We start from the raw sequence: 23,269 nt of genomic DNA, 5'->3' as shown, positions 1-23,269 counted from the left end.
TTCTAATTCAACACGATTAAGATTATTGAGATTTATCATTATCTTTCATTTCATTCCATAAGAACAAAAAACCCCTATTTTTTGGCTTAAATACGGCATTTTGAGCTTTTAATTATTAATAACCCCATTTAATTACGTGTTCTACATATTATCACTCATATGTAGCCCTCAAAGACATGTCAAACAAGTTTCATACAAATTTTTATATTATATGCACTTCATTTCAATCATAAAATGTCAAAAACAAGCAAAAATTTTCATTAAATGGACATACTATTAAATTGTGTGTTTCGAGTTATGAAAATTGAATGCGTGGACAACCATCAGACCTGCTACCATTGATATCCACACAGCATAGAATATCAATCCTCGGCATCTTATAACAATCGGATACATGTTGGACAAGCATCCTCCATCTCGTTCTTCTCTTTCTTTCACCCTCATGAATTGCCTCTTGGAGGAGAGAGAAATATTGAATTTTGATCTACACAACTAAGCAGCCATTGTTCAAATGGAGACAAGTGATCGGAAGTGAAAATTTAGAGAAGAATGCTGGTATGATCGATTCCTAGGCTTACTTTGTAGCCCCACCCTCCCTCTCACCAAATTCGCCAAGAATGGTGTGATTAATAGTCTGCCACCGAAAAAATGCCCCCCCATGTGAAAATTTTGAGCCCTTTGGTTCCAAGGGTCATGACTCTTCCGATCTTGGTCAAATTTTGACCCTTCAAATGTATCACACCCGATTTGTGATCTAAAAAATTCTACACGTCCGTCTTGAAGTCATGAACAACTAGAATCTTGTCCTGCTTTGATTCAGCACTTGAAAAAATTATAAAAAATTCACACCTATTTGACCCCCCCATTTAATGGCCACAAGGTTTTGTTTTATAAAGTAGCTACCAGATCTAGAAGCTAGAAAGTATGTGATGAAGGCCAAGGTGGTAGATCGGGATGTGAGAAAGCCGATCATCGCAATTCCTTGATCGTTTCTCCCTTAATCAAGCTAGAACCACTTTGGGTCAAGTGTGAAAAGGCTAAAATGAACTAGTTATTTGAGATGTTGGTAGTAACTGCTGATTAAGAAGAGGCAAACTAATGAAATATGAAACACCATGGGGGAAGGGGGGGCACATTTTTTTGGCACGTCCTTCATCCCCCAAAAATTGCAATTTCAAGCTTATCATGATTCTCTTCCTACTCCTAGGCATTGGATGATTCAATTTCATGTTCTCCATCACTCCTACATGTGCAAGAAATAGTGTACTATTCAAGAATATTAAAAAACAATATATCATTGTCATGTTTCTCTCTCCTCCTTTTTCCTTATTCATATGGTTGTTTATGAGAGAGAGGGAGGACTGATTTGATGAATCGATTATGGATGATGATTCAAAATCATAATGGAAAGTAGATCATGTGATTTGGAAGCATCGATGGCAGGGAAATTGCATCAATGGCTCCATTTCCTCAAACTACGAGACGTACATATGCAAATTATTGAGTAAGTGATTGTTATTTAATTTTGATAATCACCATTAGTGCATATGATGAGAAAATGGTTGCAAATTATTGAAATATATTTTTCTATGTTTGCAATGTCAAAAAATCATTCATTTTTTTCTCGTAGATTAAAAATAATAAAATCACAAAATCTAAAACACAAGATTTAATGAAAAAATAGAATTTTTCTTGGGCTTTGGGAGTCAAATGATGTCTGCATGGTATGGAATTGAATACACTAATGGTCTCCCTACATTTGTGCAATCAATCTAAATCTAAATATTAGGGGATGTGGAGCTAAAATGGAAGTATATTTGATTAAGTTGTTGATTTCTTTGCATATCTTAGTATATAGGCCATTGTTCATATAATTTTTAAGAGGTTCAGTAACATTGCACATTATTATTTGAATTTGATAAAATAGTCTCAACAGAGACATGGCTTATAGTATCTGAAATACTCAAGAACAATATAAGATAAATAGCTTAACTATATAGACTTAACAATACTATAATATAACAAGAATGGCAGTACTACTACCAATAATCATGACTTGGGACATATAGAGGGACCAACTCTCCTTTTATCATAGCACAGAGGATGCCAAAGAAAGAATGTGTTGAGTGACCCAACAGACAAACTAACAAGGATGAACCAAAAAGACGGACTAATGATCCCCCTTCTTGCTTAGGCAAGCCTTTTTCTTTTATAGCTTGCTTCCAAAAATGCAATATTCTTGCTTAGGCAAGCCTTTTTGGTTTATAGCTTGCTTCCAAAACTGCAATATTCTCTCTGTCCTTGTGTCGTGCTCATGGCCATAACTATTGTTGTACCCATATGCTCATCAATGCATTGATGGCTGCCTCTTGCTTTAAATGTTGCTAACTACTGCCCTTAACAAGAATATAGAGAGAGGATGGTAACTGTTGTGGATTGATGGCTCATTTACAACTATTTCTTTCTATATTTGCATATTCAATAGTTGAATGTTTAAGATTTTTCTTTTTATTTGCATGATAAACCTTCTTTTAATATCTTATTATTCCCATGCCTCCACCCTCTCTAGAAGAGTTTTGGATTATCTTCTTCCTACATCATCCTAGCAGTATCTTTGTTTATCTTGAATCTCTTTGGCCACCACTGAAACTTCAGTACCATGTAAGTAGTAATCAGTATTTTACCAGAAGGAGCTGTCATATAGGAAGATGATTTTGCACAAATACTACTATTAAGACTACTAAGCCCAGAAACATCAAGATAAGCTAGAATGAATGAGCATACATCGCATAGCATTGAGGATAGTCTTGTTTTTACATTCAACAATACCATTCTATTGAGGAGAGTAGGGAACAATAGATTCATGATGAATACCCTGATTATTACACTAATCATCAAAATCATTTGAAATGTATTTTTCACCATTATCAATGTGAAGTTTCTTGATGCAATGACTAGTATAAAGTCTTGCAGCTTTTTAATATTGCTTGAAAGATAATAAAGCTTATGATTTGTATTGTAGGAGAAAAACAATGGTGTATTGAAATACCAATATTGAGATTTCAATGGAGAAAAGGACTCACAAATATTAGTGTGAATAAGAACAAGCAAATCTCTAGAATGAGTTGTGGTGGAAATGGAAAAGGGTTTGCAAATATGCTTTTCAAGTGCACAATATTCACAAATACCCATGTAAGGATGAGCTTTGAATTCCATACCTTGAACAGGTCACGCTGATAAAGGTTGATAATCTTAAAAAAATCCTCCGGGAAGTTACTCATGAATATATATGTGCATCATGTAGGTTCAAAATAAAGTATTTTTAAAATACCATTTTTATATATTTTTGACATACAAAAGGATGTAGCATAAAGCAATTATTTATAGATTATATAGAAAAGGGTTAGGTTTTACTCAAGAAAATTTCACAAATAAGGATGGTGTCATATTTTACTATTAAGATCTCCAAGAGCTGTAACAACATTTACAACATCTTCATTTAAAGATAACTCAAAAAGATTACCATTTCAAGGAGCAAAAACTATGGTTTGGCCGTCTTTCTCAATGTACAATATGAGATCACAGAATCTACACACCATACGACAAAAGTGGACCAGAATAAATCATACACAGAAGATATGCTATAAAGAAAGACATTTAGTTCAAAAATTGTACTCCAAAATAAAGTAACCCGAAATAGGCAAAATGTGGGCAAGAAAAAAGCAGCCCAAAATAGACAAAAGGTATACGAGAATAAATCGGCCCAACATAGATTATAAATATGAATAATGATCAGAACATTTTTACTTTACTTTTTGGCCAAGAATAGATGATGATCAATCTAGCAAAAACTCAAAAGTGAGTAATCATGACGAAACCTGTGTTGTAGAAGTCTACACGAAAGGCTATTGTTCATGTTTGTTTTCCTATTTTAAGTTCAATTTACCTGAACTAACATAACTTTTGACGTAGAACTCCAAATTGAGTACGATTTGCTAGCAAGAAAGCTTGTGAGACCTAACACATCACAAAAATTGATTTTCTTGAGAAATACATTTCCTTAAAATTTTTCCAAATAGAAATGTTTAGGGTGTCCAAGAGCAGGGTGTATCTACAATTCAACATACTTGCAATCTAAATGATGATTGAGTGAACTTATTCTATTTTTAAATTCTTAACATAAGATGCACATAACATATACAATACATCAAATTTAAGCGTGAAAAGAACATGAATAAAGAATTGAAGAGATACTACATAGGTATACTTCTTGATTGTCTTCTTCAAGGAATTGGTTGTAGTTGATCATGATAGCTTTGATACCATGTTGAGATGTAGAGAGAGAATATATGTAGAGATGAGAGAGAGAGAGAGAGAGAGAGAGAGAGAGAGAGAGAGAGAGAGAGAGAGAGAGAGAGAGAGAGAGAGAGAGAGAGAGAGAGAGAGAGAGAGAAGAGACACACCATGTACACTCCCAAAGACTATTTCATATTGATCACAATCTACATATATATAGGTGAGACCTAGTCTAGACAAGATGGGCTATATATAGTTTCAACAGTTTGATGAGGGAGTGAGATGTCAAGGGAAATGAGTGTTACATGCTTGATCCCTCCCTTTCTACTAAATATGAGATTGTACATAATACCAAAGTTAGCAACTTTAGCCAAGAATGGGACATGATAGACAATAATATTGGCATTGGACAAAATACCTCTATTAGAAGCAATGATAATTACCCTTTGTTTCAAGGTACCAACTTATCAGATATGGGTATTCTAGATGTAGTTAAATTGGACAAGATGCCAGAAAGAAAAGATACTCTTGAAGAGCTTTAACTATAGAAGGAGGACTCGAGTGCTAACAATATTGATACTTAAAATCGATACTCTATGATGTATGTTTATCAAACATAGCCAATGCCATGCTTCAGAGTACAAGATAGCATGCATGTACCCTTGATATGCATCTTGGTGATGGACCAAGCACGAAAGTACTTTTGTAACATATTATAGTGATAAATACAAGCCCACCACATGTTGCACATATAGTGCATGTGTCATGAATCATGTTGAGCTACTGTACCAAACATACACCATACACATAAGAGGAAACTCATTCAACAACACAAGAAGAGATATGGAGGTCAAACATTTTCTTGTTGGTTTCTTCTTCTTTTTTTCATGAAAAATACAATGTTATGGATAAGATACATATAAGAAAAAGGGGCCTACTAAGTCAAATAGTACATAATTGACTACACTAATCATCTAGCATTATAATAATATTAGTTGTAAGTAGGTATAACAAAACCAAATATGATAAGTGATAAGTTAGTGGCCATGTAAGAGTCATAATGACCATTGATGTGCTAATTGTAGACGTGTGGATCAATCCAACTAGGTGATCCATCATCAATCTCCATACATGTGTTGAGCTTGCCATCTCAATACTCCCCCTCAAGCTCAACTGTATCTCTGCAAATCTAAGTAATTTTCTAAGTTTTTTAATCTTCTCTACACCCAATGTCTTTATGAAAATGTCAGCTATCTGATCGTGTATGCTAATATATACCAAGTCGATCTCACTTAGAAGTACCACGCAAGAAGGCACTCCTTCTATCCATTTGCTACAAACTCTAATCTTTGGTTGCTACCAAATCAATTCGACATCTAATAGTTGCCATCCTAGCAACTAGAGTGAATGTCTCTTCATAATCTATGCTATATATTTGAGCATAGCCTTTTGCAACCACCATATCTTTATATTTGTTAATAGAACCATATGCATTATATGTGATTTTGTAGAATCACTTATAGCCAATAGCTTTCTTACCCTTAGGCAATGATACTAGATCCCAAATCTTATTGGTCTCTAATAATGTACTAGACATCTCCTCATCCATTGCCGTATCCTAGTAAGCATGAGCAATAACATCCTCAAAATAAGTGGGCTCAAAATTCTCAACCACCTTTACCATATAAGCATCAGGGTAAGTGGCATAACATTCAAAACCAAATCTTTTAATAGGGTGTCTGACCCTGCTGGAACTTGATCACTTAATAGATCTTTTACATGACCATGTACTTTCTATACACCTATTGTCTAGAATATAGGAATACCAAGCTCATCATTGAAACTCTCTTAACCATTGAAAACTTAATCAAATCCCAAATAACTAGAAGATATATCATTACCATGTGATCAAGCACTTAACTTTCAAGCATGTTTCTATTTCAATAGCAACCTTGAAAGTTTTAAAGTACTTAAAAACATCACTCTTTTCCTTCATGAAATATATCCATAACTTTCTTGAACAATCATCAATAAATATGAAAAAATATTTACTACTAGTAAGAGATGTCCTTTGTGTAGGCCCCCAAACATCTGTATATATATTATCAAGTATATTTCTACTCATATCTCTATCATGCAAAAATGGTTATTTTGTCTGCTTACCAAACTGACATGCATCATACACTTTATGACATTCTACAACTCTAAAAGGAGGCAATCCTATAACTAATCCTTTTGACTTCAGCCTTTGAACATACAATATTCAATATGTTTGTGTAATTGGGGGAGTTTTGAGGTCTCAAAAATGCATTTTAGGATGTAGAGAGAGAGTGCTCTAGATCAATGAGAGCAAAGTCTCCGTACCAAAAGTTTCATTTTTGAGAATGCAAAAATTGATTTTATAAATAGAAAAATATAATATTACTATAAATTATTATTATTATTGTCCAATTTTATCATCTCATAATTGTGATTATGACATCCTTTACATTAATGACATAGGGTTTGGCCACTTTGCATTAATGGCATATCTAGGATTGTTTGATAATGACAATTGAAACTAAATTCAATCAACCAAAAAGCATAGTGTCCATCTTTTTTTATTCCCTTGTTTTAGAATTCTTGTCTATTTCATTCCTCAATGGTTGCTTGTTTCTCTCTCTCCCCTTTCTTTGCTATGGATAAAGAAATTTGACCTTCAACAAGGTGTTTAAGCTATGAAATCACATCCATATCTATGTCTCATTCATTTCAAAAACATGGAAGATGGATTCCTACCATTATTAGCAAAGGTAGTTGGATTACCATGCAACAAGCAAAATAAAGGAAAAGATAGAGATGTGAGAGCTCATTTATCTCTACTTGGAAGGGTAGGATAAAATATTTCAGACTTGGAGAAAACAAGAAAAGTATAAAAGAGATTTTAGTACAACATATATTTATGCATAGAGAGTTGCATCTAGAACATGGAGCTTCAAGTTTTCTATTGTATAGACCAAATTATAAGTATTTAATTCTCAATATTTTTTTAAATTAAACTTGATATTAGGTTTTATTTTGACAATTTATTTTTTTATTTGTAGATATCGATCCTTCTAATCTTGAGGAATGGTAGCCCATCAAGTCTATTATTGATATTCTTGATGTTATGCATGGTTTGATTGAAGAAGAAATGTACAAAGGTAGGAAAAAAACACAGCTCGCAAAGAATGACATATTTTTTAATGACCATTATTATATTATCCGTATGCATAATGGCTAATGGGGAGCAATATCCCAACTTCCTTTACCTGATTTTACAAGCCATGAGTGGTATTTACCAAGTCTAGCTATACTAATCAAAGCTATAGATGTAAAATATTTTTTGAGATACAAAAATTATTGAAACCTATATCTCAAGTATGCTAAGAAATATTTACTTTGATTATACCTATTAATGTATTTACTGATTTCTTTTCCAATGCAAAGATATGAATATCAAAGGCCATGCTATCAATCAAGAGGCTAACATATGATCATGTCCTACAAAGTTTTGATGAGGGGTGGATGGGATATACGGATAGAAGGCAAGATAACTTGTAAAATAGATCAAGACTCTATTGGGTGCAAATATATCCTTGCTACTCAAAATTTCATATTTATATTTTATTACAATAGATAGAATTGTGGTGGTGGTAGTCTAGTTGCTTTGGATCATAATCTTGATTATTTTAGTAAGATCCTATAATGGACATTGATATTTGGCTCAATGAAGATATTATTACAATACTAAAGGCTAGATCATCATGTAAGTTACATCAAGTGAGGCTGGATTTACAGAATGAAGATATCAAATTGCCATATTCATTTGCATTCCAACTTAAGAATAAATGAGTACGTTTGTACATCCAATCATATATATATATATATATATATATTTGATTTCACTTCTTGAATGGTAAACATCTATGCTAATTTTTTTGCAGATATCAAAGAGAAGAGAGAAAAAGATACAGTGCAAGGATATTAACAAAAATGTCGCTTTAATTTCAATATGAATACAAGCTTAAATATTGTAGGGAATTTGTATTTGCTTTCTCCATGATCTATACATGAGGTTGTGTAAGACAATACACAATGGCTATTTCTTTTTGTGAGGAATATCCTTGTTTGATGCTTTGGTTGCCTTACATTGTCGTGTAAAACTCTAGAGTGCATCGTCATTCGGCTTTCTTATTGATCTAGAGAGTCCATGCCATATTAGTCATTAGTTTCAGTGTCCATAGTGTGGATGGTTCAAAAATACTAGATTTTTGGACAAGTTTAATCTATTTTTGATATTTTGGATATTATTTCTTATAAATATCCAAAATCTATAGACAACTTCTAGAATAGGATGACATGTTTAAAAAAATCAAGTGGCTTTCAACTATTTTTGGGGGATTTTATGAAAAAAGAAGGATTGGCGAAATCACACAACGCGCGATCAGAGTTTACAAGCAGCAAGCAACACTTTGAACTGGGAGAAGAAGAAGGAGTAATTTGGGAGAATTTTCACCAGGTGTCCTAGTATTTTACCCCCCTTTTGGAGCCAATGGAAGCATCAGATTGGCAGTCTGAGCAACAGAGAGGAAGCTATTGTTTTATGCATGTTTTTGGTCTGTAAGAGATTTATCTTCTCAAGATACAGAAATAAATTGACTGTGCTCACCTCTATGACCTCTATGAGTATTCTTCTACATCTTCTATTTCTTTAAACCCCTTCTCTTTCGTGTACTCCTCTCCCTGAATCTCCCTTCACCCTATTGTCTCTTATCCACTACCGACTTTCAATCCCAAATGCTCTGATAGTAGTGAACCCGACGTGAAAGTTGGCAGAGAGCAGGTGTGTAAAGATGGGGGATTCTCCATGTTCAAGTGGTAGTGATGCTTTACAATAGATGATTGCTTTTTTGCACCAACAACAACAATAGTAGTTGTTACAAACAACAGTAGATGCAAACTCAGCAGGAAGCAAAAAGAATTGATTCCTTAACTGTGAATACATCGTAGAAAGTGGGATAGGAATTGAAGAAGTTTAAAGGTCAAAATGTTTCAGCCTTCATTCGGTTGTATGAAGAAAAGATGTTGTTTCATGGGGTGCCGCAGTATGCATGGAGTCGTATGCATGGAGTCGCTATCGGTATTTCTCCCATTTGTCCATGCATGTATTGCATGATCAGATTCATGAGTTACATAGAAGAGATGTTGATTGGAAAGCTTTTAAGAAAGCTTTGAGAGAAGTGTTTTTCTTAGAAGATGTAGGATTGGTAACTAAAAAGACATTTACAAATTGTATTGAAAAGCCCAATAAAGGGTTGACTACTACAACTTTGCTCTGTGAATTTGAAAGTCGGTATGTGCATTGTCAATGAATAGCAATCATTAGAGAGTCAGAAAATTGATTTGTTTTTGAAGGCTGCAGATCATCCTATCTTTTGTAGGAGAAGCTAACTGATCATTTAGAAGATTCCTCTTCTAAAACAAGACTAAAATCAGATTGGGCTAATGTAATTGAGGCAATGCATATGTTGGTGTTGAGAAAAAACAAATAATGTATGCTCTAGGAAGAGATGTCCTGAATCCCATATGCATAGTGAGGATAGTGGAGAAGCTGGAAAGCTATAATACTTGGTTCACTTTTTAATGCAATGCTATTGTACTTTGTACTTAGAGTCTGTAACTCTATCCACTCAAGATTGTGTTTATGAGTCCAAGCTAATCTATCTTGGAACCTAATTCACTTGAGTGAAAGTCTCTGTCTAGTCATAAGTCTTCATGTCTCTTGCTTACGAGTTCAAACCTCTATAGCTAAGCTATGTTCAAGATATGTTTGTCAACGTGGTGTCAGAGCCATGGTGACCTCAGTTTAGCTCTTCTCCCTACTTCTCCAATTGATCATAGCTCAGCTCCAGCTCAGGACAAGTGTTTGAGTTCATCTCCTACTTTATTCTCACACACCTCTTCTTGGCCACCATAGCCAGACTCGACCTACCTTCAGTTGAGCACTTAGATCTCATCATATAGGCAATTTCAGCTCAAGGTGTCTCTTGGGGAACTCTTCATCTACTCCCAGCGTAGCTCCCTATCACATCAATGTGTGGCATTGTTCACTTTGGAGCCCGGCATTACGAGAATTTGGCCTCGCTATCCTGTCTGTGCCAGATCTCGGCGTCGTACTGCTATCACCAATCACATAGTTTGTGATCTACCCTGTAAGCATAGGCCTTTGGAAGCTCACTATGCAAGCCTACTCACCATGCAATATCTTTTGCAATGGTCAACTCCTTGAGATGCAGGAGCTAAAAGAACAGTCGATGACTGAAACCGTGGAGGAAGCCATAACCAGAAACTTGAAAAAGCTTTGCAACCTTGTTCTTTTCTCACTGCCATCATCAATAGTGATTTTGATCACTCTAACATCACCTCTAAAGTCTATTGCAGATCTAGAAGTGCCAAGGAAGCTCAAAAATTACCTAGCAACATCAAGCCCAATATCAAGATCTAGTATCTATTGATACTCAAATAGTGCTTCTTGGCACTTAAGGGTTTTTTGCCTACTCAAGAGTAACTCATCTTCAGCTATTTCAAAAGCCTATTCTTAGTTTTTAATGATTTGAATTTTTTATTGATCCAATTCCATGTAAGTCTCAATCTCATTGTAAAAAGGACAGACACTGCCCAAGTATCCTTGTGGTAAGACCTCCTTCTAAGATGAGTGAACTGGAGTAGATAGCAAAGTTTAATGGTGAAGGCTTTCACACACTGGAAGGAGAAAACCATGTACCATCTCATGAGGAAAGACATCTGGGATCTCTTTGAGGAAGATGATGTAGATGACAATGCTAAAGAGGAAGATGCTACAGAAGACCAGCCTAAAACAAAGGCATGGAAGAAGATGAACAACAAAGCTCTAGGTATTATTGCCTAGGGTCTATCCAATGATGTATAACATCATACTTCTGGCATCAAGGATGCAAAGAAAGCATGGGAAGAACTTGACAAGATCTTTGGGTACACAAGCAAAGAACTCGAAGGTAAAATTACTTATGAAGTTTTATAAGTTGGATGTAAAAGACAATTCATTTATGACTGTACACATCAATAAGTTCAAGAGCCTTAAAAATTAGCTAGCGACTCTTAAAAAGAACATTAATGAGGATGAGGAAATAGCACTGATGCTTGCCACTATTAATCATGAACCATATGAAAAGCCTATTTCAACACTAAGTAATGTTCCCAGTCTCTCACTTAAAGATATTGAGCACTCTCTTCTTGATGAAGATAACAAATGGAAGAATAAAAATGCAAAAGATGGTAGCCCATCATCTAGGGAAAATCTCTTGTACACCAAAGGATCTCCTAGACCCAAAGGAAGAGGTCAAGGATTCAACACCTACAATAAAAGTCAGATGATATGTCATTATTGTGGTAAGACTAGCCATATTACCAATGAATGTTTTCACAAGAAAATAGCACAACAGATGCAGAATGACCACCACCAAAGTCAATTCGTGAATGAAGAAGAAGAAGAAGAAGACGCTTCCGCTACCATTAACAACTTTGATAGATTTTTCTAAGGAATTTGTTCCCATAGTGGATTTAATTTGTAAAAACCCTTGTCAAAGATATAAAGTCTCAACCTTTAACTTGACTAAGCTGCCTATGAGCTAGTCTCCCAGGCCATGTTATCATGTAGGGGGGAGGGAAATGTCAACAAGTGTAGGGACTCATCATTTGAGGGGGGTGTTGAGAAATAACAAATGATGTATGCTCCAGGAAGAGATATCCCAAATCCCATATGCACAATGAAGATAGTGAAGAAGCTGGAAAGCTATAAAAGCATGTACTTGGTTCATTATTTAATGCAATGCTATTGTACTTTGTACTTAGATTCTATAACTCTATCCACTCAAGATTGTGTTTATGAGTCCAAGCTAATCTATCTTGGAACCTAATTCAGTTGAGTGAAAGTCTATGTCTAGTCATCAGTCTTCATGTCTCTTGCTTATGAGTTCAAACCTCCATAGTTAAACTATGTTGAAGATCCATATTTGTCAATAGGTGGTAAAGAGAGAGTGAATGAAATTAAGATGGGGTACAGGCACCCCACCTACCAGTGCTCAGAAGGGGGCTAAAATTGTAGCCAAGGCACCTGTGGCTATGGCAGAACAACCGGCTATACATGTTTGATCGGGCTCTTAAAGGTGATGTTGTGGATGAATTAATCAAAGGCATGTGTAATTTGAGGCTAAGTTTGACAGAAATCTATGCAAGGGTTGAAAATTTGAATGTTAAGGTAGAAGAGAAGGCTCGAGCAATAGTACAAAGACCATAGAAAGAAGGATACAAGAGGAGATGCATTTGGTGTGATAGTTTACAACATGAAAAGCGAGACTGTACAACCTACTGTGAAGCGGAAGAGAAAAGATTAATCTTTTGGAAAGATGGTAAAATACATAGAACAAAAAATGGTCTTCCAATAGAGCCAAATTTTGGAAATTGTGGCATGTAGAAGAGGTTGGAAGATATGACTGCAATGACAATATTTGTTGCCATAAATGTAGCCACATATGGATTGAGAATTGAAAGGACTGATGAAGCTTGTAAAGGAAGCATGGATGAAGAAAAATCTCGTGTTTGGATGCAAGCAATAGATTGCATGGAAAAGGGAAAAATAGTAAAGTGTGAATAGGCTGATGCAAGTCAGAGTATATGAGAGAGAATAGGATGGAGTGCATTAGTGGATTCATTTTTAGCCTATGCTTATTTGCTGTGGTTCATAATCAAAAAGCTCTTGTGGAAAAAAAGAGAAGAAGAGATGAGGATACTGCTAGTCCTTCCTCTTCATGCCCATCTAAACGCATATCACAGGAAGTAAAATGGAGTAGCAGAAAGAGGCTAAAAAGGCCGTACCTGAGCATGTTATGGAGGATACATCTCAAGAGAAGAAACAAGAAGGGAAGAAAATGGGCAAGTAGCCCGGTTACAAGTTACAATCGGATCTTGAGACTACCACAAACCTTGAAAAGGTCTTGGAAGATCGCATACAATGCAGTAAAGTGGAATTCACACTTGGCGAAGTTCATGGAATTGCGAAGCGTCGATTTCATGATGTAATCATTGATATGCTGAAACAAAAAAGACAGTTTGCTGGTAAAGTTTTGCAAGCATTGATGCAGGTTGACAAAGACATAAAGAAACAACTTTAAAGGGAATATGATGATGCATGTAATGCTGATTTAGAGCAGGTAGATGTTGAAAATGGGTTAAATGGGAGTGTAGACAGCAAGCTTGTGGTAAAATTGGTCTTATGGGAAACAATAAGCATAGAGAGAAGGCTATGTATAATGGAGATGTCCATTAGCAAGTACATGAAGAAGAAGATGCTCATTTTATTCCAAGCAGTCATTATTCACGAACGCATTGGGCTCGTGCTATAATAGAGATAATTCTTAAAGTGGGAGAAAGAGAGGCGCCTTGCATAGCTCTCTTGGAATATGGTTCCAAAATCAATATATGTCGCATAGAATTTTTTGACGATCTTCAAAAATAGGCGAGAAGCTTAAAGCTCAACTCATGCCAATCTTCATAGCAACCCGCAATGATGATATCTTTGATGTAGGCAAGGGGCTTAAAGCTCATCCTCAAGCCTTCTCTCCGAAATGCGATGACGATCTTCGAAGAAGGCGAGGGATTCACTCTCAACCTCAAGCCTTACACAAACTTGATTCCATGGTGAGACTAGAACCTCTCTTATATAGATTTTCCTCCTCTTCTCTTTACATAGTGCTTTTAGCTTTTCTCAATAAAGCTTTAGGCTTTTTATCCCATAAGCCTTCTTTAAAGGCTACGTAAGCTTTAATGCAATAATAGCTTTTAAAGCTATAAAGAAAAAACCTGTCGCTTTATTTTTCTTCATCGTAAAGCAATCAGTGAACGTCTGGAGGAGTACAACACCAATCTCACCATGATAATACTGAGCATCCAGATAATTCTTGAGCTCCACACCACGTCTCGCATGGTAGCCGGAGGTGGAGAAGCCAAGGAGGAGCCATAACGGCGAGCGTCTGCGATCCCGAAGTCAGAGCTTCGCGGCCTTGAGGCTGTCACTGTCAATGGGCTTCCTCTTGAGGAAAACATGGCGGACCTCAGACGTGAGGACAACGGATTGGAGGAGGCAAAGGACGAGGGCAGAGAGGGTGTAGGAACGGACAACGCACGCTATGGCTGCAAAAGAAGTCTGAAGCTGTACAATCCCGGTTGTATGTGGAACACCAACTAAAGAGTTTGGTCTTGAGACTGTGGTGTTTGATATGATCAAGCCATCCACTCGTAAGGTAAGCGCAACTGCAGCAATTTTGGCTAAGTCCAACTTTGACAAATCTAGAGCAATCTTCACGAGTAAAAGAGGGAGCCCTCTCCCCCTCCCCATTGCATCTCATTCCGAGCTGCTAGCACCCTCTTAATTAGATCTTTCAGTTGCTTCCTTCCTTGTAACTTTTGTAATCCAGGGGTGTTGAAGGGAAGACACATTGATAACTAAGTAATCAGCATACTCAGACAAAGTATGAACACCTTGAACATAATCAGCAACAGCATCTTCTGTGCTTTTGTTCTTTCCAATATTCACTCCTAAGAGACTAGGGCCACTCTTGGATAGAGATTTGCTCTAGTCATTTGGAGACCATGACGATGTGGAGACCGACTTAGCAAGACGCTGCTTCACATTTTGTGCTCCCAAGCACTTTGCTACTGCCATAATACCTTCACTATTAAAACCATAGCGATTGATGACAGCCCCCTACTCCGGTAATCTAAAAACATGAGGCTTTGGATTTCCCTCCTAAGGAAGAGGTGTCTCTCCAACCTCAACAAAACCAAAACCAATCCCGAACATGCCCTCCATAGCTTCAGCATTTTTGTCAAAACCAACAGCAAGGCCAATAGGATTGGAAAATGTCCTTCCCCATACCTCCACACCGAGAATCAGTGGATCAGGTCTCTTCTCCTTGAGATCCAAACCACGAGCTGCTACCCACATAGCTAGCTTATGTGTATCCTCTGCATCTAGCATTCTAAATAGTGGATTCACATACTTTGCTGCTTCAAACAACCATGTTGTGCCAATCAAGACACATCTCCAAGTAAGGCGGAATTTGGGAGGAGAAGCTCTAGCAAACTAGCTAGAAGTTGTTTCTGGTCCGGCCTAGGTAGTGAAGGAGAAGGATTGTGTGCCTTGCCTGGTTGAGGATGTCAGAAGCTACAACTGGCACTGGTTGAGCCAGGCCCTTTGATATCAGGCCATTCCAGGACTCTCTCTCTCCTTCCCTCTCATCTCTTGCCCCTTCCCATTCCTCTTCCAGCTCCATTGGGAGAGGTCAAGCCATTAATTTGTTAAAATTATCCTCTCTAAACCGTCCCTTCTTAATAACAAGATACAATCTTGAACCTCCCTGTCTCGCATGTAATGAAATTCATCAAAGATAATCCAAGTAACCTCCTTAAGAACTTGAGAGCCTCTGTAAAACATCCCTCTTAGAAATTTTTTTGTTCATCACAGTACAACTTGCATTCAGGCTATAAAACATTTCTAGTCTTCTCCTTGAGTCAGAGGGGAAATTCCATGTCCCTCAATGTCTCATGATGTAAAACTTTCGACCCTTGACTCTTCAAAATGGATACCTTCATATGAACATGTTTTTCCATGCATTGTGCCCTAACAAAAAAATATGCTTTGAAAAAGAATTTCGTGCCCAATCATTTATGCAGTCTGCAAATTAAAATCCATGTAATGCAATCATTCAAACGATGCTTCCACACAAAAAATTATGAATGCATTGAAGAAATTGTGCATAGCCTAACTACATGTGCTCATGCATCATGCAAATGTAAACAAAAAGACACACACAATGGAAAATAAATTCCTAATGACGCTAACTAATGAGATCAAATTCTTGGCAAAAAATTCCACCCTCAGGTTTGCAATGGTGGACACGCAGCGTCACGACATCCGCCCCCTCCAAACCTGCACATCCTCTGGATGGGCCACAACTACCCATCCTCATCTCTGCCAAGCTCGAAGGTCAATGTGATCTCTTCATCTTCAGTAAAAGCATCTGCAATATCCATATCTTCATCTTCATCATCTCTTGGCTCAAGTCCATCATAAATCTCATCATCCAACTCCTCAACTGCATAGATTGCATCATCTCTTCTCTTGAATAATTTGATTCTCTTCCCTGCAATCGGAATCTGCAAGGCTATGCCATCAAGTTCTGCCAAAGAATATGTAGGATTGTCATGGACATGCTGCACCAAATAAGGCCCAAACCATGGTCTCAAAACCTTGTGGATAGCACTATATTGATTGTGTAAACTGTTGTCATAGACCAACACCCAATCTCCCTCCTCAATCTCTTTAGGTCTCAATCTGTGTCCACTATCAAATCAGACTTTATTGCAAATTCTGGCCTCTTTGAGCTTTTGAACTGCTCTCTTAATATCTTCACATCTTCTTTCCAATTGAAAAATATGAAAAGCTAAAAGATCCTCTCTAGTCATCTCTTCTTGCTGCCACGGTAAAGCAATCCAAGAAAGTGTGCAAATCTATGTAGGCATGACTGGCTTCTATCCATACATCAACACAGTGGGCATATAACCTATAGTCACACTGTGAGTGTAGTGCGATCAGCCCATAAGACAAAAAGGCAACAACCTAGGCCACTCTCTAACCCATCCATCACATGCTTTGGCCAAGGCTTTTACAATCGACGGATGGCCTCTTTCGCTCTTCCCGTTGCCTTCTGGATTATATGTTGAAGTCAAAGCAAGTTTAATTCCAAGGCGAGAGAAAAACTCCCTAGCCTCATCAACATCCAACTCACCTCTATCTATAGTAATTTTTTCAATGCATCCATACTTGTAAATAACATCCTCCAACAGAAACTTACAAACCATTGAAGTAGACTTCGTCTGTAATGCTCTTGCTTCCACTTAATTGGTGATATCTTCTCATGCCAAAACAATATAGGGCATCTGCCATAGACCAACAGGTATAGTAATCAAAACAAACCAACAAGCATAGTAATCAAATCAAGAATCCACTTGTAGTGAATACTTAGTGGGTAGGTAGGATGAAGCTCATCTCTGTGCCTCACTGAAGAGAAACAACTGACAATCAGTGCATGTCTCAACAAACTATGAGATATCTCTATGCATGCCTTTCCACCAATAGCACTCTTTAATCTTCTCATAGAGCGCCCAAACAGCTCGATGTCCAGTCCAAAGACTTTCATGAAATTCTTTCATGATACGCACCTGTGAAGCTCTATCACAGACAACCCTCAATGGATGTCCTCCTCGCTTTTGTGGATGCTTCCAAAGTATCCCACTTCACAAGAAGAAACCATAATCTTTTCTCCTAATCTTCTTGAAGTCTGCATCAGTCCATCCATCCTGTCTAAACATGGTACTCAAATAACGACCACTTTGTAAATACTCTCCTGTGTATAAAGACTCATCAAATATTTCCAAAGCAGACAAATGACAAAGATGATCATCATGCATGGATGAAAGATCAGCCCCATCATCAACATCATCAATGCAAGAAAAATCATACCTTGCTCGTGAAAGCATATTAGCTACTAGGTTGTCTTTACTTGCTATGTGCCTGAATTCAAGATTCATGGATTTTATGTACCCAATCCACCTAAGCATGGCAATATCTGGAGTAGAAGAGTTTGTGATTATACCAAGAAGAGGAAAACAATCAGTCTCGACCATTACAATAGCACCAATGAAGTACTCTTTGTCATTATTGAGAGCCGTGAAAACTTCCAAGAGCTCCTCTTAATCTGTGGATACCTACGCTATTGCTCGTTTAGGACTTTTGCCCCAAACCGAATAGCATACCTATTCCCATCTGCATCTTATTGGCCAACAGCCCATCCAATGCTGATAGGACTAGTATCAATACTTAGAACAATAGGTCTCCCACACTCATAATCTACTTTTCGAAGAGTCGAAACAGCTCTCAATAATTTCTTCAGTTTCTACATAGCTTTAGTATGTCTTATCTCCCAAGAAAAATGTTGCCCTTTCCTCAAGAGCTGGTAGAGATCATCTGCAATATGAGAAAAATGAGAAATCCAAATAAGGTAAAACACACAAGCTCCAAGAAACCTGCGAACCTCCGAAGTAGAAGAGTAAGTCTCCACAATCTTCTCTACGGCATCAACCTTTGCAGGAGAAGGCTTCCTGCCATAATATCCACACATGTCTGACAATCAAATCTTCTTTGACTCCAAAAATATACTTTAATCCTGACAAGGTCAAATTCACTTCCTCTAGCCTGCAAAGAGTCATCTCAACATCTTTGATATGTGCAGCCACAAAGAACCTGCATCCATGATCATCTAGAGTCTCATCCTTCTCTTTTTCCAAACAACCTTTAATAGGTATATCATCAAGAAAATGCATGGTAAGCTCTGGAATAAAATCTCGTAAGACCTTATTCATCCCATTCATCATATGGGCAACCGAATTAGTAGCTCCTTGCGGAAGCGTACACATTTAGACAAGACCTAAAGGTGTCTTCATCGTAGTCAAATCTCTGCTCTCAAGGGTAAGCTAGAACTAGTCATATCCGAAATAAATATCTCCAAGTGAATAGATAGCACGTCCATCAAAAGATTATGCAAACTCATCCACAATAGATCCTCCACCAACATTTTGAATATTAACCTTGTTCACCGGTTCTAAATCCTGTATGAATCTGAGTGTCCCATTCTTATTAGGAACTATGAACCATCTATTAGAATATGGAGCTGAAAATGGCTATAGAATTCCCATCCTAATCCACTAACTCAAAAGCTCCACCAATTTAGGCAAGTGATTCATAAATATGAGAATAGGCTATAGATTCCAAGGGACATGTGAAATGGTGAAAATAACCATAGATGTTACAACCCTAGGATCAACGCATCCAATATCGTGTGGAAAAATAGTAAAAGATTTTCCATGTTTGCACAACATCTCTTCAAAACATCTCACCTCTTCTAGAAGCAGAAAATCTTCAGTCCCAATCTTCATCTCTTTCAGTGTCTCAGCTAAAAACTTGTGACCAATACCAGCAGGATCTCATAAAGGAGGTTGCATAGCAGCTCTCCTAATCATCTCATGGAGCCCCAAGAGGAACACCAAGGAAAAGGGGATTCTACTCCAAGAAAATCTATCTTGTAACATCAACAAGCTTTTATTTCATTCTTTTGATGACCAAAACAAAGAAAACAACAATTCTTCACGCAGCATCATAGTAGATATCTCCCACGGATTTGATAGAATCGACCATAATCTTCATAAAATCCATCAATAGAACAAGGAACACAAAAGAATACACCATTTTTTAATGGAAATCAATCACGTAGTATTCATCTTCAATGTCTTCATAGTTTTCTCTCTCAATCTCTCATAGAAAGATACATTGTTTTGATAGAATTGGCTATCTTTGACTCTCTCTCTCTCTCTCTCTCTCTCTCTCTCTCTCTCTCAATAGTACATTATCTCCTCACTAGAATACTCAAGAATGGCTATTAATAATCCTTCTTAGGTCGTCGATGCACCTCCCAAGAGGTATGTCTATGTCGAAGAGGCACCAGAGCCACTACAATCTCTTCATAGCTGGTGCATAGATCGGACGTCGTATGTGCGCGTAGTGAGCGTCGGAAGGTCCCCAAGAGCAAAAGAACTCTACTTTTGCACCAAAAACAAGGAATAAATCTTGCACAACATGAAGCAAGAGACTAATTGGGTACAATTTCCCCCCATGCCTTGTGTGAGCGCTCCACAAAGCATATATTTTATATATTATTCATCTTCAAGCTCAAAAAATAGCCCAATTTACAATTAGCACGCTTTAGCTTTTGTGTTTGCTTTTGTGCCACTAAAGAATTAAAGCTATTGGGCGCCCAAGGAGTTAGGCGGTATCCAAATACAAATATTTAAATCGTACGCCCATGCACATACAAAAGTAATAAAAAAATATCAAGTGCTTTAATAAATAAGCACGTCAAAATATTGGCACCATGCCTAAGATGCGCGCCCATCAAAAATTGATAATAATTTGAATACACGCTATCCTCCAATGCTTCCCAATGCCACCACTACTTTCTCTACACATCAATTGAAGCATTCACAATTGTTAGAAAAATAATACAATTAAACCGACAAAAGTGAATACCTAGCAGTCTTCAGCTACAAAATAAATAAATTGGTTAGAACTCAATCCTAACCTTAATTTATTACGAGTGCGCACTCTAAACCCATAAACGTTTATTAATTTAAATATTTATTTTGCGAAATCACCCACTTACACATTAAATTAACAAGATACCCGAAAAGGATAGGCGTCCCCATCGACTTTTCACACAAAGAATCCACTTTGTGTATGAGCCCCGGTAATAAATTTTACGGAATCCACTGCAAAACCTCACAGAATCCATTGTGGAATATGCCTCCTAGCATCATACCCCCAGGGTGGGATAGCAATTGTCCTCAATTGCTATTAGCTCAATGTGGAGCTAACAGTGTGGGAAAAGCACTTAGGTCTTTAGCGTGCATCCATTGGGCCTCTTGAATAATATGATTTTTAAACTTAACCAAATATCTAGAATATCTACGGCCAGTTCTAGTGGTCATAAAATCAATATCTATAATAGTTTCAGGCTCAAGAATTTCAGTTTCTTCGTCTAGCAAAGGAGGGTTTTCATAGACAGGGTATACAGGTAGTTGTCCTCTAAAAGGTCGTAATAAACTGATATGAAAGGTGTTGTGGATTTTCCAATGTTGTGGTAATTCTAGTTTAAATGCATTGCCATTGATTTTGTGTATGATCTTGAATGGTCCATAAAATCTAGGTGCTAATTTTACAATGGGAAATTTATCAACACTTTGTAATCTTCGCTTTCCAATTCGTAACCAAACATAATCATTAACTTTAAAACTCATAAGTTTTCTTTTCTTGTTTGCTTATTTTGTGTATGATTGCTGGGCTTTGGCAATCATATATTTAACTTAATCAAAAATAGTAGCATGCATGTTAGCAATATCATCATCAGTTTGAATTTTGTTTGACAATGATGTAACAGGTGTAGGCAATCGATATCCATAAATAATTTCAAATGGTGCTTTCTTTGTAGCTGTATGTGGTGATTTCATGAATTTTGGGAATTTCATTAATTTGGAACTTGGTGCAATTAAACATATTACTGCTTATGGTTGTTTCCAAGAGATTGAAAAAAACTGAAAAAGGTGGTGTTAATAAACACCTAAGTTTTAATATCCTTGAAATATTCAAGGAAAATCTTCAATCGATGGATTCATGTAGACTTTCTTTAGCCTTCAATACAACCTTTGGGGGAATTTTGATTTTTTTGGGAGATTTTGTACCTTCATCCAAGAGAAGACAATGATATCTATTGTTTCCCATCGTTCAAGATCTTTTTTGTTGCACATCCAATATTTATCCCAACAATTAGAATACACCTCTGCATCTGTAGCATTTTGACAACTACAAACTAGTGCCCAATATTGTATACGTACCTTGTTGAAGTTTTTGGAATGTCTATTTGTATCGACCTCACTTTGTGCAACACTAATCCATATTGGATATATTGGATCTGAAGGTCTAACAAGCACAAAGGCATCTTTCTTAACATCAAGCATTGGTTCAAATGCATATTTGGGTCGTTTGCTCAGAGGACCACAATAGTGATCATTCAACTCTTCCAATCCAATGAAGTCATCTGCATTATCTACATCTATATTGGTTACATCACTTGGTGTTTTTGGCCAAAAATCTATGAAAAATAAATCTTCTTGGACGTTTGGAGTTTGAAGAGTGTGCTTCAGGTCCTTGTACATTTGACCATATTTCCCAATACTTCAAATAATCTTTAACTCCACTTACTACTTCTTGATGATCCTTAGCGTACTCAAACATGGGCAACAACATTGGAACACCCTTTGGAAGAGTAGGCTTTCCTGCAAGGTCTCTCTTCCATAATTCAATGCCACCTTCTCTTGGTAACCAGTCTAGGGACTTTGGATGCATCTTGTATTGCATCACAAGTGTATCTCCTTGCATATAAAACCAAAATTGAAGAGGTTTTGAGTAACCAACAAGTGTATATTTCGAATCACATAAGTATCCCTCAATGTATCTCTTAAAGTCAGGCACATGTGTCAATAAGAAAGGTGTAGGACTAGTCATCTGGCATGATTGAAAATGTTGCATAAGATGAGGAAAAGTGAAGGTCATGCTCATCCTTAGCTTCTCTAAAAATTTGCTGAACATTGCATCGATGTCTTCATGTGTATGACCCACCATGAGAAACCCAAGCTGGATCATCTTGAATGTTCCTCGTGCAACAAGCAATGATAGATATGCAAAGAGATAGTGATTTTTGTTTTCTGACCCACAATTATCAAGTTGAAAAAGTTCTCTGGAAATCATTTGAAATGATGATGGTCATCCTATGGTGTATTATCTTCCATGTATGATTTATTTTGTGCAACATCTTGATGGTGGTCTAGTGCTTTTTTCGAGTTGAGGGCATTTAGTAGCACAGAGGTTGATCTTGGAATTCCATCTACTTGTAGATCACCATTTGCATGCCTATGTAGTCGCTCCAAGTTCCTAAAGCACAATGACAATGAGGCAATTGTGAAGTTAGGATCATGAGGCCATAGATCGAGTGAGAAATGTCCATATCTACCTTCTCCATGTCCATGTGTAATCATGCCTGTTAAAGAAACTGGTAGTTGAGTAGATCTTTCAGTCTCTTTTGATCGAAGCCTTAACCTAGGGATAGCTATCTTTTGCTTGTCCATTTTATCATGTATGATGCACAAGTTTTTATCTGGATCTAATGTTGAGGCCAAGTGCCAACTGTAG

This window comes from Lygodium microphyllum, chromosome 1 (genome assembly GCF_053477565.2).
Source record: "Lygodium microphyllum isolate KBCC chromosome 1, Lygodium_microphyllum_v1.1.10, whole genome shotgun sequence".
Taxonomy (NCBI): domain Eukaryota; kingdom Viridiplantae; phylum Streptophyta; class Polypodiopsida; order Schizaeales; family Lygodiaceae; genus Lygodium; species Lygodium microphyllum.
The sequence above is the reverse complement of the archived record's forward strand: the minus strand, read 5'-3'. Positions refer to the sequence as shown.